A 13,532-nucleotide genomic window follows, 5' to 3' on the forward strand; every position below is an offset into this window, starting at 1 on the left:
CATGAAATGATTCTATATAAAACATTTGTGTTGGGACTTCCCTGGTGGCACAGTGGTTAAGAATCTGCCTGCCAATGCAGAGGATATGGGTTGAAGCCCTGGTCCAGGAAGATCCCACATGGCGTGGGGCAACTAAGCCCGCGAGCCACAACTACTGAGCCTACATGCCATAACTACTGAAGCCCATGCCCCTAGAGCCTGTGCTCCACAACAAAAGAAGCCACCGCAATGAGAAGCCCACGCACTGCAACAAAGAGCAGCCCCTGCTCACCACAACTAGAGAAAGCCCACATGCAGCAACAAAGACCCAACACAGTCAAAAATAAATAAATATTTAAAAATTTAAAAAAAAAAATCTGTGCTTAAAAGCAGTATTGTAGGACTTCCCTGGTGGTGCAGTGGTTAAGAATCCACCTGCCAAAACAGGGGACACAGGTTCGAGCCCTCGTCCGGGAAGATCCCATGTGCTGCAGAGCAACTAAGCCCGTGCACCACAACTACTGAGCCTGTGCTCTAGAGCCCATGTGCCACAGCTACTGAAGCCCGCATGCTTAGAGCCCATGCTCCACAACAAGAGAAGCCACTGCAGTGAGAAGCCCGTGCACCACAACAAAGAGTAGTCCCTGCTCGCCACAGCTAGAGAAAGCCAGTGTGCAGCAACAAAGACCCAACACAGCCATAAATAAACAAACAAATAAATAAATAATTTTATAAAATAAATAAATAAAACCAGTATTGTACTCCAAAGTTGATGCTTAAATACTTAATACTCAAAACCATATGTGTCATCTTACTCGGAATTATCTTCAACTACCTAAGACCAAGAGTGAACAATAAAAATTTTGAAAAAAAAAAAATTTTGTAAACTATAAACACAGGTAAAACAATACGTACTGTAGCATGATCGCCAAATGCAAGCATGTAAAAACATTAGCAGTTCACTGCTGTTAAACATCACACTTGTTAAACTGCAAATATCTGCAAAAGTAAATCAGACAAAAAAAGGACAAATATTGTCTAAGTCCTCTTACATGAGGTAACTAGACTAGGCAAATTCACAGAGAAAGAAAGTGGAATACAGGTAACTAGGAACTGGGGGGGCGGGGGGCTGGTGGCAGGGAAGTGGAGAGTTACTGCTTAATGGGTATCGAGTTTGTTTGGGATGATGAATAAGTTCTGGAAATAGACAGTGGTAATGGTTACAGAACTATGTGAATATACTTAATGCCACTGAATTATACATTTAAATATAGTTAAAATGATAAATTTTATGTATGTATGATAATAAAGAAATAAATCACAGGTGCATATCAAAAGCTTAAATGAATTACTTAAGCTTACAAAAATGGCCAATGGTGACTGGCTAGTCTTCCTAGCCCTCCATTTTTAGTATGTCACAGAGATTCAAAAATACCTCTCAACTCCAAACTGACCTTGAATAACCTCTTCTGGTTGAAGACGAGACAGTTCTGATTCAAAACCTACAAAAGGAAAATGTAAATTAATTCAGAAGGTAAAGAACTACAGAATTTGCATTTGTTATAAAAGCAGCAGAGGAAGTGAGAGAAAAAACTGAGAATATCCACATACAGGCCTTTAGAACCCTACGGAGAACAGAGCTGTTTCATTATATAAGCTTACTCAGGCTAGTTCAAAGCTTGCACCAGCCACTAGACTGTTCTGTAGCTCAATTCTAATGGCCAGATAATTGGCAGTAATGTTGAGGGGGAAAGAAGATACAAGCTAGTTCTTTCCACAAGTAAATATGCTGAAAGAATTCTATATAAACCAAATAAGTACCAAAGAAGTCTTTTAAAAATGCACCTTTTGGGCTTCCCTGGTGGCCCAGAGGTTGAGAGTCCGCATGCCGATGCAGGGAACATGGGTTCGTGCCCTGATCCGGGAAGATCCCACATGCCGCGGAGCGGCTAGGCCCATGAGCCATGGCCACTGAGCCTGCGCATCCGGAGCCTGTGCTCTGCAACGGAAGAGGCCACAACGGTGAGAGGCCCACATACCGGAAAAAAAAAAAAAAACACCTTTTTGGGACTTCCCTGGAGGTCCAGTGGTTAAGACTCCATGCTTCCAGTGCAAGAGGCACGGGTTCGATCCCTGAACAGGGAGCTAAGATCCCGCATGCCATGCGGCTTGGCCCAAAAAAAGAAAAAGATAAAAAGCACCTTTTCCTTAATGTCATTTGCTGCAACATGGATGGATGTAGAAATTCTCATATTAAGTGAAGTAAGCCAGAGACAGAAAGACAAATACCATATCATTTATATGTGAAACGTAAAAAAAAAATGATACAAATGAACTTATTTACAAAACAGAAACAGACTCACAGACATAAAAAACAAACTTATGGTTACCAAAGGGGATGGCAGCTAAATCAGGAGTCTGGGATTAACATATACACACTACTATGTATAAAACAGGCAAACAAGGACCTACCATATAGCACAGGGAACTATACTCAATACCCTGGAATAACCTATAATGGAAAAGAATCTGAAAAAGAACACATATGTATGTGTGTATGTATATATATACACACATATATATAAAAAACGGAATCACTGCTGTACACTTGAAACACAACATTGTAAATTAACTATACTTCAATTTTAAAAATGCACCTTTTCTTGTGCTTGCTTCAGCAGCACATACGCTAAAACTGGGAATGATACAGAGAAGATTTGCATGGTTCCTGTGCAAGGATGACAGACAAATTCGTGAAGCGTTCAATATTTTAAATTTATTCATTTATTCATTCATTTACGGCTGCGTTGGGTATTCATTGCTGTGCACAGGCTTTCTCTAGTTGCAGCGAGCGGGGGCTACTCTTCGTTGTGGTGCGCAGGCTTCTCATTGCAGTGGCCTCTCTTGTTGTGGAGCACTGCCTCTAGGCGCGTGGGTTTCAGTAGTTGTGGCTCGCGGGCTCTAGAGCGCAGGCTCAGTAGTTGTGGTGCACAGGCTTAGCTGCTTCGCGGCATGTGGGATCTTCCCGAACCAGGGCTCGACCATGTCTCCTGCATTGGCAGGCGGATTCTCAACCACTACGCCACCAGGGAAGTCCCCAAAACGCACATTTTCTTAATAAGGAAAATGTCTAGACTCTTTTAAAGACAAATTCCTTTAGCAATATCAACTAATAAAAATGCATACATTCATCATATATAAACCTTATCCCCAAATCTACATCTTAATATTAGGCAATAATGACAGAACATCGTAAGCTTATATTCTCTTCCTAATACCCAGTTTTACATCTCAAACATGACTATTCAACTCTAAACTCTGCGTGTTTGAATCCCAAACTGTAGGTCCCATTTGAAAACTGAATGAATAGTACCTTAGTATAGAAGCCAAAGTTTTGACCATTACCCAAAATTCTCCATAAGATCCCCACTGTATCTCTTTTGATGCCAATTCTATCTCCCCCTTCATCATGGGCTCCAACCATACTGGACTCTTTGCTCTTCCTGGAATGTCAGACACACTACCTTATAGCCTGTGTACTGGCTGTTCTCTTTGTGAGAAGACTCCTTCCCCAGGTACCGACAGAGCTAATCGCCTCACCTTGAAGTTTTTATTCAAATGTCATTTTCTCAAAGAGACCTACTCTGAGCCCTGATTTAAGATTATACTGTTCCCCCCATCCTATCCACAGATGTATCCCCACCATTCCTTTACGTTGTTCTACTTTTCCTTTTTTTTCTTTTTCTTTTTGCGGTACGTGGGCCTCTCACTGTTGTGGCTTCTCCCGTTGCGGAGCACAGGCTCCGGACGCGCAGGCTCAGCGGCCATGGCTCAAGGGCCCAGCCGCTTCCGCGGCATGTGGGATCTTCCCGGACCGGGGCACGAACTCGTGTCCCCTGCATCGGCAGGTGGACTCTCAACCACTGCGCCACCAAGGAAGCCCTACTTTTCCTTTTAATCCATGCATGAAACACTATATAAGGCACTTATGTAAGGTACAATACTTATTATGTTTCTCATGTGTCCTGTCTAAAATGTAACCTCCACCAGGAAGGAACCTGTTTTGTTCACTGGTGAATCCCAGGCACCTAGAATAGCATGTGACCCATAATAAGCACTTAATAAAAATTTGTTGAACAACTGAATAGCAGGGCTCTTAAATATACTTAGCCAACATGAGCTAAAATTTAAATAGACAGGTTCTAGAGTTAGGTGAAGAAAGTACAACTATACACTCTGATCTACAAAACTTACAAATACATTCCTGTAAAGCTGGTGCCTTACTACGCATTTCTGGGTCTCTGAACTCACTTGTTTAGTGCTGTTGATTATACAAAAAATGTAACTTTATATTAGAAAATCTGACTTGAGAGGATGAAAAGGGAAAATAGGAATTTTCAATGAAGCTCTTGGGCTAGCCAGATCTGAGTCAAATGACTTTGTAGTAGTCAGCTTCTAAGATGGTCCTCCCTTACTGCTGCCTCCTGGTATTCACACCCTTTAATAATCCCTTTTAAAAATGTACCAGGGTTCACCTATGTGACTACTGTATAATAAAAAATTTGACTGGCCTTTGTCCCTAGAGGGAGACTACAAATTGTTGGAATTTACAGTAAATGAACCAGTGGAAATTAAATAACACACTCCTAAACAACCAATGGGTCAAAGAAGAAATCACAAGGGAAATTTGAAAATATCTTGAGACAAATGAAAACAAAAACACAGCACACCAAAACTTACAAGATGCAGCAAAAGCAGTGCTAAGAGTAATATACAGCTGTAAATGCTTAAATTAAAAATGAACAAGGATATCAAATCAACAGCCTAACTTTATACCTTAAGGAACTAGAAAAAGAATAAATAAACCCAAAGCAGCCAGAAGGAAGGAAAAAATAAATATGAAACCAAAGATTGGTTCTGACAGGGTCATGGGAACCCTTGAATCTGCAGCCAGTTGGTCAGAAGTGCAGGTGGCCTGGGGATCCTCCAAAGTGCTGCTGGCATCTAAAGTGAGGGCAGTCTTCTTGGGGGATCATGCCCTTTTGACTTGTGGGGTCTGCATTAATTCCAGATGGTGTCAGAATTGTATTGCAGTATACTAGTTGGTGTCTAAACAATGACCAACAGAATGAGGAGGAAGTGACAGTGAGTGACTTTTGAGGCCAGGTCATTGATGGGATTGTGGCTTCTGCCTTGCTCTCCTGAATTGCTTGTTCTGGGAAAAGCCAGCTGCTGTATCATGACACTCAAGCAGCCCTGGAAGAGGCTGACAGTGGTAGGAATGAGGCTTTCCACAACCAGCATGAATTTGCTAGCCATGTGAATGAGCCACCATGGAATTAGATGACTGCCACCCCAGCTAGTATCTTGACTGTAACCCTGTATGAGACTCCAAACCAGAAACTCTAGTTAAACTCCTGACCCACACAAACTGTGCGAGATAATAAATGTTTACTGTTGTTTTAATCCACTACATTTTGGGTAATTTGTTACACATCAATAAATAGCTCAAGGGCTTCCCTGGTGGCACAGTGGTTGGGAATCCGCCCGCCAATGCAGGGGACACGGGTTCGAGCCCTGGTCTGGGAAGATCCCATATGCTGCGGAGCAACTAAGCCCGTGTGCCATGACTACTGAGCCTGCACTTTAGAGCCCGTGAGCCACAGCTACTGAAGCCCACGCGCCTAAAGCCCATGCTCCACAAAAGAAACCACTGCAATGAGAAGCCTGTGCACCACAACAAAGAGTAGCCCCCGCTCGCCACAACTAGAGAAGGCCCACGTGCAGCAACAAAGACCCAACTCAGCCAAAATAAAAAATAAATTTTTAAAAAAATTATTAAAAAACAAGAACAACAAACAAACAAATGCTGGGATTTCCCTGGCAGTTCAGTCGTTAAGACTCTGTGCTCCCAATGCAGGGGGCATGGGTTCGACCCTTGATCAGGAAACTAAGATCCCCCATGCCACACGGCCAAAAAAAGAAAAAGAAAAACAAATGCTGGGTTTGTTGGACAGTTTCTGCCCCCAGATGTGGGCTAGACTATACTAATATAGATGTGCTTAAGTGGATTTATTTCCTCCCCATAAATGAAAGCACACTATACAATGTCGTGGGATTCAATATCCTAGGATAAACCAAAATGGAAAAGAATATAAAAAGAATATAGCTATATGTATAACTGAGTCACTTTACTGTACAGCAGAAATTAACACAACATTGTAAATCAACTATACTTCAATTTAAATAAATAAATTTACCCAGTTGAATTTGTGTTATTTAACAGTCTGCCTGGACTTAATTAAGGTTACAATCCAAGCAACAAAGCCTTGGCTCTAAAAGTATATGATAAAGACTCTACCAGCTAAAGGGTATTTATTCCTTTTTCCCTCTTCTTATTCCTTTTCTTAATATTGAAATACATATAGTTGGAGTTTTTCACTCATCTTTCTTCAATTTTTTTTATTGTAAAATACACACAACTTACAATTTATCATCTTAACCCCTTTTAAGTGTTCAGTTCAGTGGTAAGAAGTACATTCACATTATCGTGCAACCATCACCACCATCCATCTCCAGAACTCTTTTCATATTACAAATCTGAAACTGTACCAATTAAATAATAAATCTCCATTTCCCCTCGCTGCAGCCCCTGGCAACCACCATTCTACTGTCTGTCTCTATGATTTTAACTACTCTAAGTCCCTTATACAAGTGGTATACAAGATTTTAATCGTTAAAGCAGTTCAACATTGAATGTTTTTCATATAATACAATCAAGGTATATGACTAAGTAGATATTATGGTTTGAACTGTGTCCTGCCCAAATTCCTATGTTGTCATATGAATACCTCAAAATATGACTTTATTTAGAAACAGAGTCACTGCGGATGTAATTAATTAAGATGAGGTCATACCGGAGCCAAGTGGGCCCCTAATCTGACTGGTGTCCTTATAAAAGGGAGAATTTAGGACATAGACACACACAGGGAGGATGCCTTGTGAAGACTGGAGTTATGCTGCCACAAGCCGAAGAACTACCCAAAGCTAGAAGAAAAGCGTGGAACAAATCCTTCCCTAGTGCCTTCAGGGAGAGATTATACCAATAATTTATAGTCACTTTTGACGTTCATCCTCTGTTGAAGCTAATGATCTCTTGCTCTACTTCTATCTAGCTACTGCCAATCTGTGTAAACAGTATTTGAAAGCATTAGCCACTATTACTCACTTGCCAAATCCTGAGTTCAGAATTTTGTTTTCTTTTTGAGATGAATATAAAAGCACCTACAAGTCAAGGAAAATGTTCTTCCTGTGATAAGGAAAAATAAAAAGAACATTACAGTAAGGATACAGCCCTCACTTTTGCTGTATGCATTTATGTGCAAAATTATTCAAATGAACCAAACTAGTCTTAAAAACATCACTATCAAAAACTATTCAGAAGGAACAATCAAAAAGAATTTACTCTCTACCTGCACTGGCATTAATTTTATAAAGATGTCAAAACTCCTGGAGCAGTGGTTCTCGAGTTTTTAAACACTGTCCCCTTTGAGAATGTGATGATGCTATGGACACTTTTCCAGCAAAAGACCTTTGCTTTAGTATAAATGATCACTCCCGTTTGTGAGGTAGGAAGGAAGAATGTTCTGTTCCTTTCCTCTGCCCAGTATCTTCTTCTAGATGAAATGAAAAAACTACTCTGGACAAAAGCAACAGAAACATCTTATTTAGAAGTATTTCTTTACCTGGTATTTTCAGCTCTGTTAAATCCAGGGCCAGCAAAAAGCACATCAGACACATTCATTTGTATTCGGACATGTCATTCAAACTGGGCCTAACTAATGTGCCAGTTTTAAACAGGCTTCAACAACTCAGAAACCTTTCCCACAATTTAACTGAAAGGCCGAATGAGGAGTCATAACAACCCAAATTACAAAAAAAGGTATCCCATGAAATTAAACAAGAACCGAACACAAATGCCTGACAGTAGTATACTTTATAACCCCACCCCATTACACAAATTACTTTATAATAATAATTCCCCAAAGTCTTTCTCATTCTCTCTATAAATACATACATAAATAAAAATTGTACACTGACTCCTTTAGTTCTGGAAAACTACGGTTAATTCTACCTAGAGTCAGCTGAGATTAATGCGCCATTAGGCAACTATCAGGTCATACAAGGACAAAGCTGCTTTCGCAGATCTTCAAAAAGTTAGAGAGGTGGGAGTGGGAACGAATGCATATAATAAAGGTAAGCAAGAGAACGTACACGATACACAGACTCAAATTAAATCCCAGTAAGTGGGGGAAACCTGTTACACCAAATTTCAAAGTCAAAAGGTCAGGGTCACAAAATACTCAGAGCCGCAACAGGCCTCGATTGAGACCCGAGCCTCAGGCAAAACAGTGGACACGAAGTTCGTGAGGCGAGGAGCATAAATAAATCAATAAAACTAAGATATTCTTCAAAGATAAACCGATGGCCGACGCAGAGAATGCCACATATGCACAAGCGTGGGTGCAATCATCGGGCAACAAGCCGAAAGCACAAAGGCAGCCAAAGGCAAGGCACTGAGAAGGTCAGTGGCAGGTCGGGTCTGAGTTATGGTGCAACACACCCCCAAAAGTCCGGGCTCCCGCCCGGGGGCCGCTCGCAAGGAAACCCGCGCCTGGCTAAGGCCCGTGCCACCTGCGGGCAGGCTCCGCGCACTCCGTTCTTCGGACGGCTTGGGCCGCGCCACCTCCTGCTAGTTCCCGTCTTGGCCTTCTCGGCTTACCTCGCACGGGCCAGCAGAAGCACTCGAGCGCCCGGGGTCCGGCCCTCCCCCTGGCCCAAAGGCCAGGGGACCTCGACGCACCTCACTGCGCCATCTTTGCTCCTCCTCAAGTCCGCCAACCCTGCGGCGGCCGTTTCCACAGCCCCCGCCTCTTCCGCTAACACTAGTACGGACTGGATAACGACTTGCGCAGGCGCGCTCTTCTTCCGTTGTAGGTTGGTTGGAATGTACGTCAATCAATAGCGCCAGCATCTCTTTTCCGGTCCGTTTTTGCGTCTGATTGGATCTCAGGGTTGAGGTAATAGGGGAAAATGTTCTCGTAATTCATTTCTTAGGGGTGTAAAATTAATTCCGCGTAGAAGCAGTGTCGCTTCGTAGTTAGGTAGTCAGGCTAGGCAGCATGGCAGTTTTAAGCCATCGTTAGATTAAGCTATAGATTAAACTAATAATTTCATACTCAGGGCCTAGGAGCTTTTAATACTGGGCATAATACGACACCTAGGCAACCAATTTAATAGCTCAAGTTTGCTTCCTGACTTTGACCCATTTCCACTTCTAAAGAGCCCAAATGCCAGACTGCTGCTTATAGTTCTGGTCAATGCGCGATAGCAGATTCGTCACTTTTCTTTGAGGGCCATTCTGCAGAATGTCAAACTGTTATAACTGACAGTCTTGTTGCTTACTACACCCAACTGTAGGAGTACTGAGATTCTTTCTTCAGTGATTCTTCCAGGAAAGGCAGGGAGTGTAATTGGGAGCTCCTCTAACGGCGCGCGACAAGCGATGGGCAGTATAGGTCCTCAAACACCATCAAGGCTGTCATCTGAGCTGCTTCCTAGAAGTACAGATTCCCTACGGCTGCAGCTCTCCGAGATCCACTTCCCTAAGTCTTCAGATGAGGCCAAGGAATCTTATTTTTACAGAAGCTTATGATAAAGGACATCTAAACGTACAGCTAATATCACATTTAATGGTGAGACAATACTTTGCCTTTAAGATCAGAAACAAGGTAAGGACGCAGTCTCCCACCACCTCTACTCTACATGGTACTGGAGGGTGTAGCCAGTGTGAAAAGGCAAATAAACAAAAGGCATCCAGATTGGAAGAAATAAAACTGCTTTCCTTGGCAGATGACATGATCCTTTGTAGAAAGTCATAAGGAAAACACAGACACACACAGACACAGCAAAAACAAAAACAAAACAAACTACTAGAACTTACATGTCTAGCAAGGTTATAGGATACAAGATTAGTATACAAAAAATCAACTTTATACTCTATACTAATAACAAAAGTGAAATTAAGAAAACAACTGCGTTGGGGGACTTCCCTGGTGGTGCAGTGGATGGGACTCCACGCTCCCAATGCAGGGGGCCTGGGTTCGATCCCTGATCAGGGAACTAGATCCCACATGCACGCTGCAACTAAAAGTTTGAATACCGCAACTAAGGAGCCCTCCTGCCGCAACTAAGACCCAGCGCAACCAAATAAATAAATATTAAAAAAAAAAACTGCATTCACAATAGCGTCAAAAACGATAAATTCTTAGGAAAAATTTAATAGGTCCTTTGTAGATATTTAAGTCCTTTGCAGATATTCTTATGTGTATTCCTAAAAACAAAAACAAATACAAAGGGACTTCCCTGGTGGTGCAGCAGTTAAGAATCTGCCTGCCAAAAAAATTAAATAAATAAAAAATAAAAAAAGAATCCGCCTGCCAATGCAGGGGACACGGGTTCGATGCCTTATCTGGGAAGATCCCACATGCCGCAGAGCAGCTAAGCCCGTGCACCACAACTACTGAGCCTGTGCTCTAGAGCCCGCGAGCCACAACTACTGAGCCCGCGTGCCACAACTACTGAAGCCTGCAAGCCTAGAGCCTGAGCTCTGCAACAAGAGAAGCCACCACAATAAGCCTGTGTGCGGCAACGAAGAGTAGCCCCCGCTTGCCACAACTGGAGAAAGCCCGTGCACAACAACAAAGACCTCAACGCAGCCAAAAATAAATAAATAAATTTATTTATTTATTTAACAAAAAACAAATACAAAACATTTTTTGTAAAAATACTGTTATAGCTACTTAGAGAACCTAGTAATCATATTATGAATTAACATGCAGGAATTCTAGATCATCTAGATAAACCTGTATTGTAATTTAGGAATTCTGCAAGATTGCTGACAGAAGTGTTCATTCAAGATTTTGCTTAAGCAATTCTAGCAACTAAGGGCTAGGGAATGCACTAGTTTGAGGAACATCCTATTCCTCATTTGAACAGTTATAATTATTAGGAAATTCTTCCTTAAAATAAGCTGGAATCTATCAACCTATCACTTCCACTCGTTAAAAAAACTGATATATTGGGCTTCCCTGGTGGCGCAGTGGTTGGGAGTCCGCCTGCCGATGCAGGGGACACGGGTTCGTGCCCCGGTCTGGGAAGATCCCACATGCCGCGGAGCGGCTGGGCCCGTGAGCCATGGCCGCTGAGCCTGCGCGTCCGGAGCCTGTCCTCCGCAACGGGAGAGGCCACAACAGTGAGAGGCCCGCGTAACGCATAAAAAAAAAAAAAAAAACTGATATAATGCTTAGCATGTGTCAGGCACTCATTTAATCCTCACAGCAACCTATGATGTTGGTAGTGTTATCATTATCACCATAATCCCCATTTTACAGTTAAGGAAGAAGACACAGAAGAATTACCCAAGTTCGTGTGCCTGGTTAAGTGGTAATGCCAGGATCTGAACCCACCCATGGACTTTCCAAAGTCCATGCTTTCAAACTCTACATTAAACCACCTAATTCTGTCCTCCGGAAAAAAAACAAAATAGAGCCTTTCAAGGACAGGTCCTTAGTTGTATGAATGATATAGATACTAAATATTTTAATATAACTACTTTCTTTTCTCTAGATTAAAGCCTTAGTTCCTATACTTGCACAAGGTAGTAAGTTGCCCTGAACCCTTCACCATTTTGCTTCTTGGGGATACATCATTTTGACAATGTCCTTAAAAGATGATGGTCTTCAGATTTTTGATATCTTAAAATACACAGGTGTCTCTTGCTTGCCATCTCTTTTTTTTAGTTTAAATACAGGAATTTACATCTATCTTTGTTAAAAATAAAGGTTGTTGGAGAGTGAAATGATTAAAAGCATGGACTGTGCAGAGTTCCTGGGCTTGAATCCAGGTTCTACCACTAACTAGGTGTGACTTTGATCTCGGGAGAAAAAATCATATAGCCCCTCTGGGGCTTAATACCCTCACCTGTAAAATTGTGATAATAACTGTACCTGCCTCCTAAGGTTGCTGTGAGGATTAGAATTAATATTTGTCAAGCACACAAAACAGTGCCTTGCATATAGTAAATGCCACATAAATGTTAGCTATTATTGGGCTTCCCTGGTGGCGCAGTGGTTAAGAGTCTGCCTGCCAATGCAAGGGACATGGGTTCATAGCCCTGGCCTGGGAAGATCCCACATGCCTCAGAGCAGCTAAGCCCGTGCACCACAACTACTGAGCCTGAGCTCTAGAGCCTGCAAGCCACAACTACTGAGCCCATGTGCCACAACTGCGGAAGCCTGCGCACCTAGAGCCTGTGCTCCACAGAAAGAGAAGCCACAACAATGAGAAGCCCACGCACCACAACGAAGAGTAGCCCCCGCTCACCACAACTAAAGAAAGCCTGTTCACAACAATGAAGACCCAACACAGCCAAAAATAAATAAAATTATTATTTTTTTAATATTAGCTATTATTGATTGAACGCAAACTATTAAGATAATTTAGCCTCTATTCTCCCATGGAGGGACTACTATTAACTATTTTTATGGCATTATGTTACTTTAAAAAATTAATAAACACTACTTTTATGCTTTGTCTTTGGATGTTGAAAAGGACTGAATACTGACAGTAAATCCCTTCACATGTCATGGAAGGTTTTCCTTAAGTCTGACACTGATCTTTTATTTTTTTAATTTTTATTTATTTTTATTTTTTATTTTTTGGCCACACTGCGCAGCTGGCAGGATCTTAGTTCCCCTGACCAGTGATTGAACTCACACCCTCAGCAGTGAAAGTGTAGAGTCCTAACCGCTGGACTGCCAGGGGATTCCCCCTGATTTTTTTTTTTTTTTCCCACTGATCTTTTATTTAAAGTTATATTGAGGGACTTCCCTGGTGGTCCAGAGGTTAAGAATCTGCCTTCCCATGCAGGGGACTCAGGTTCAATCCCTGGTGGGGGACCTAAGATCCCACGTGCTGTGGGGCAACTAAGCCCTTGGGCCACACACAGCTAGAGAGCCTGCGTTCTGCAGCTACAGAGCCCACGTGCTCTGGAGCCGGCTGCCACAACTAGAGAGAAGCCAGCGCGCCGCAACAAAAAAAGATCCCGCATGCCACAGCTAAAACCTGACCCAGCCAAAGATTTAAATAAATAAATAAATAAATAGTTATACTGAGGTATAATTCAAATGTCATACAATTCATCCATTTGATATGTACCATTCAATGGTTTTTAGTATAGTCACAAAATTATATATCCATCAACACGATTTTAGAACATTTCATTAATACAAAAAAAGAAACCTCACACCCCTTAGCTATCAGTCCCTAATCTCCCATTCCTCCAGGCCCTGGAATCATACAGTATTTGTCCTTTTGTGATGGGCTTCTTTTACTTAGCATAATATCCTTAGGGTTCATTCATGTTGTAGCATGGGTCAAAATTTCCTTCCATTTTAAGGCTGAATGATATATCACTGTATGTATATACCACA

The 13,532-nt window shown here is 42.0% G+C and overlaps 1 protein-coding gene and 1 non-coding gene across 9 annotated transcripts in view; one reads left to right on the forward strand and one right to left on the reverse strand.

The window, feature by feature from the left end:
- The window catches only part of NUSAP1 (nucleolar and spindle associated protein 1), a 66,204-nt gene extending 57,311 nt beyond the window's left edge, over positions 1 to 8,893 (reverse strand). For 7 of the 8 annotated variants that reach the window (XR_004348753.1, XR_004348749.1, XR_004348747.1 and 4 more), the window contains exons 1-4: positions 8,762 to 8,893; positions 7,208 to 7,288; positions 1,434 to 1,481; positions 895 to 978 (exon numbers count right to left, since the gene is read on the reverse strand). The gene's annotated coding sequence lies outside the window, so the exon portion shown is untranslated. The remainder of the gene's footprint in view (positions 1 to 894; positions 979 to 1,433; positions 1,482 to 7,207; positions 7,289 to 8,761) is intronic. The other variant, XR_004348752.1, reaches the window with a different exon arrangement.
- On the forward strand, positions 2,645 to 2,752 carry LOC116750056. Its single transcript, XR_004348799.1, has one exon. It is a non-coding gene; the product is annotated as a U6 spliceosomal RNA (small nuclear RNA).
- Positions 8,894 to 13,532: the final 4,639 nt, after the last annotated feature.

This window comes from Phocoena sinus, chromosome 2, assembly GCF_008692025.1.
Source record: "Phocoena sinus isolate mPhoSin1 chromosome 2, mPhoSin1.pri, whole genome shotgun sequence".
NCBI lineage: Eukaryota > Metazoa > Chordata > Mammalia > Artiodactyla > Phocoenidae > Phocoena > Phocoena sinus.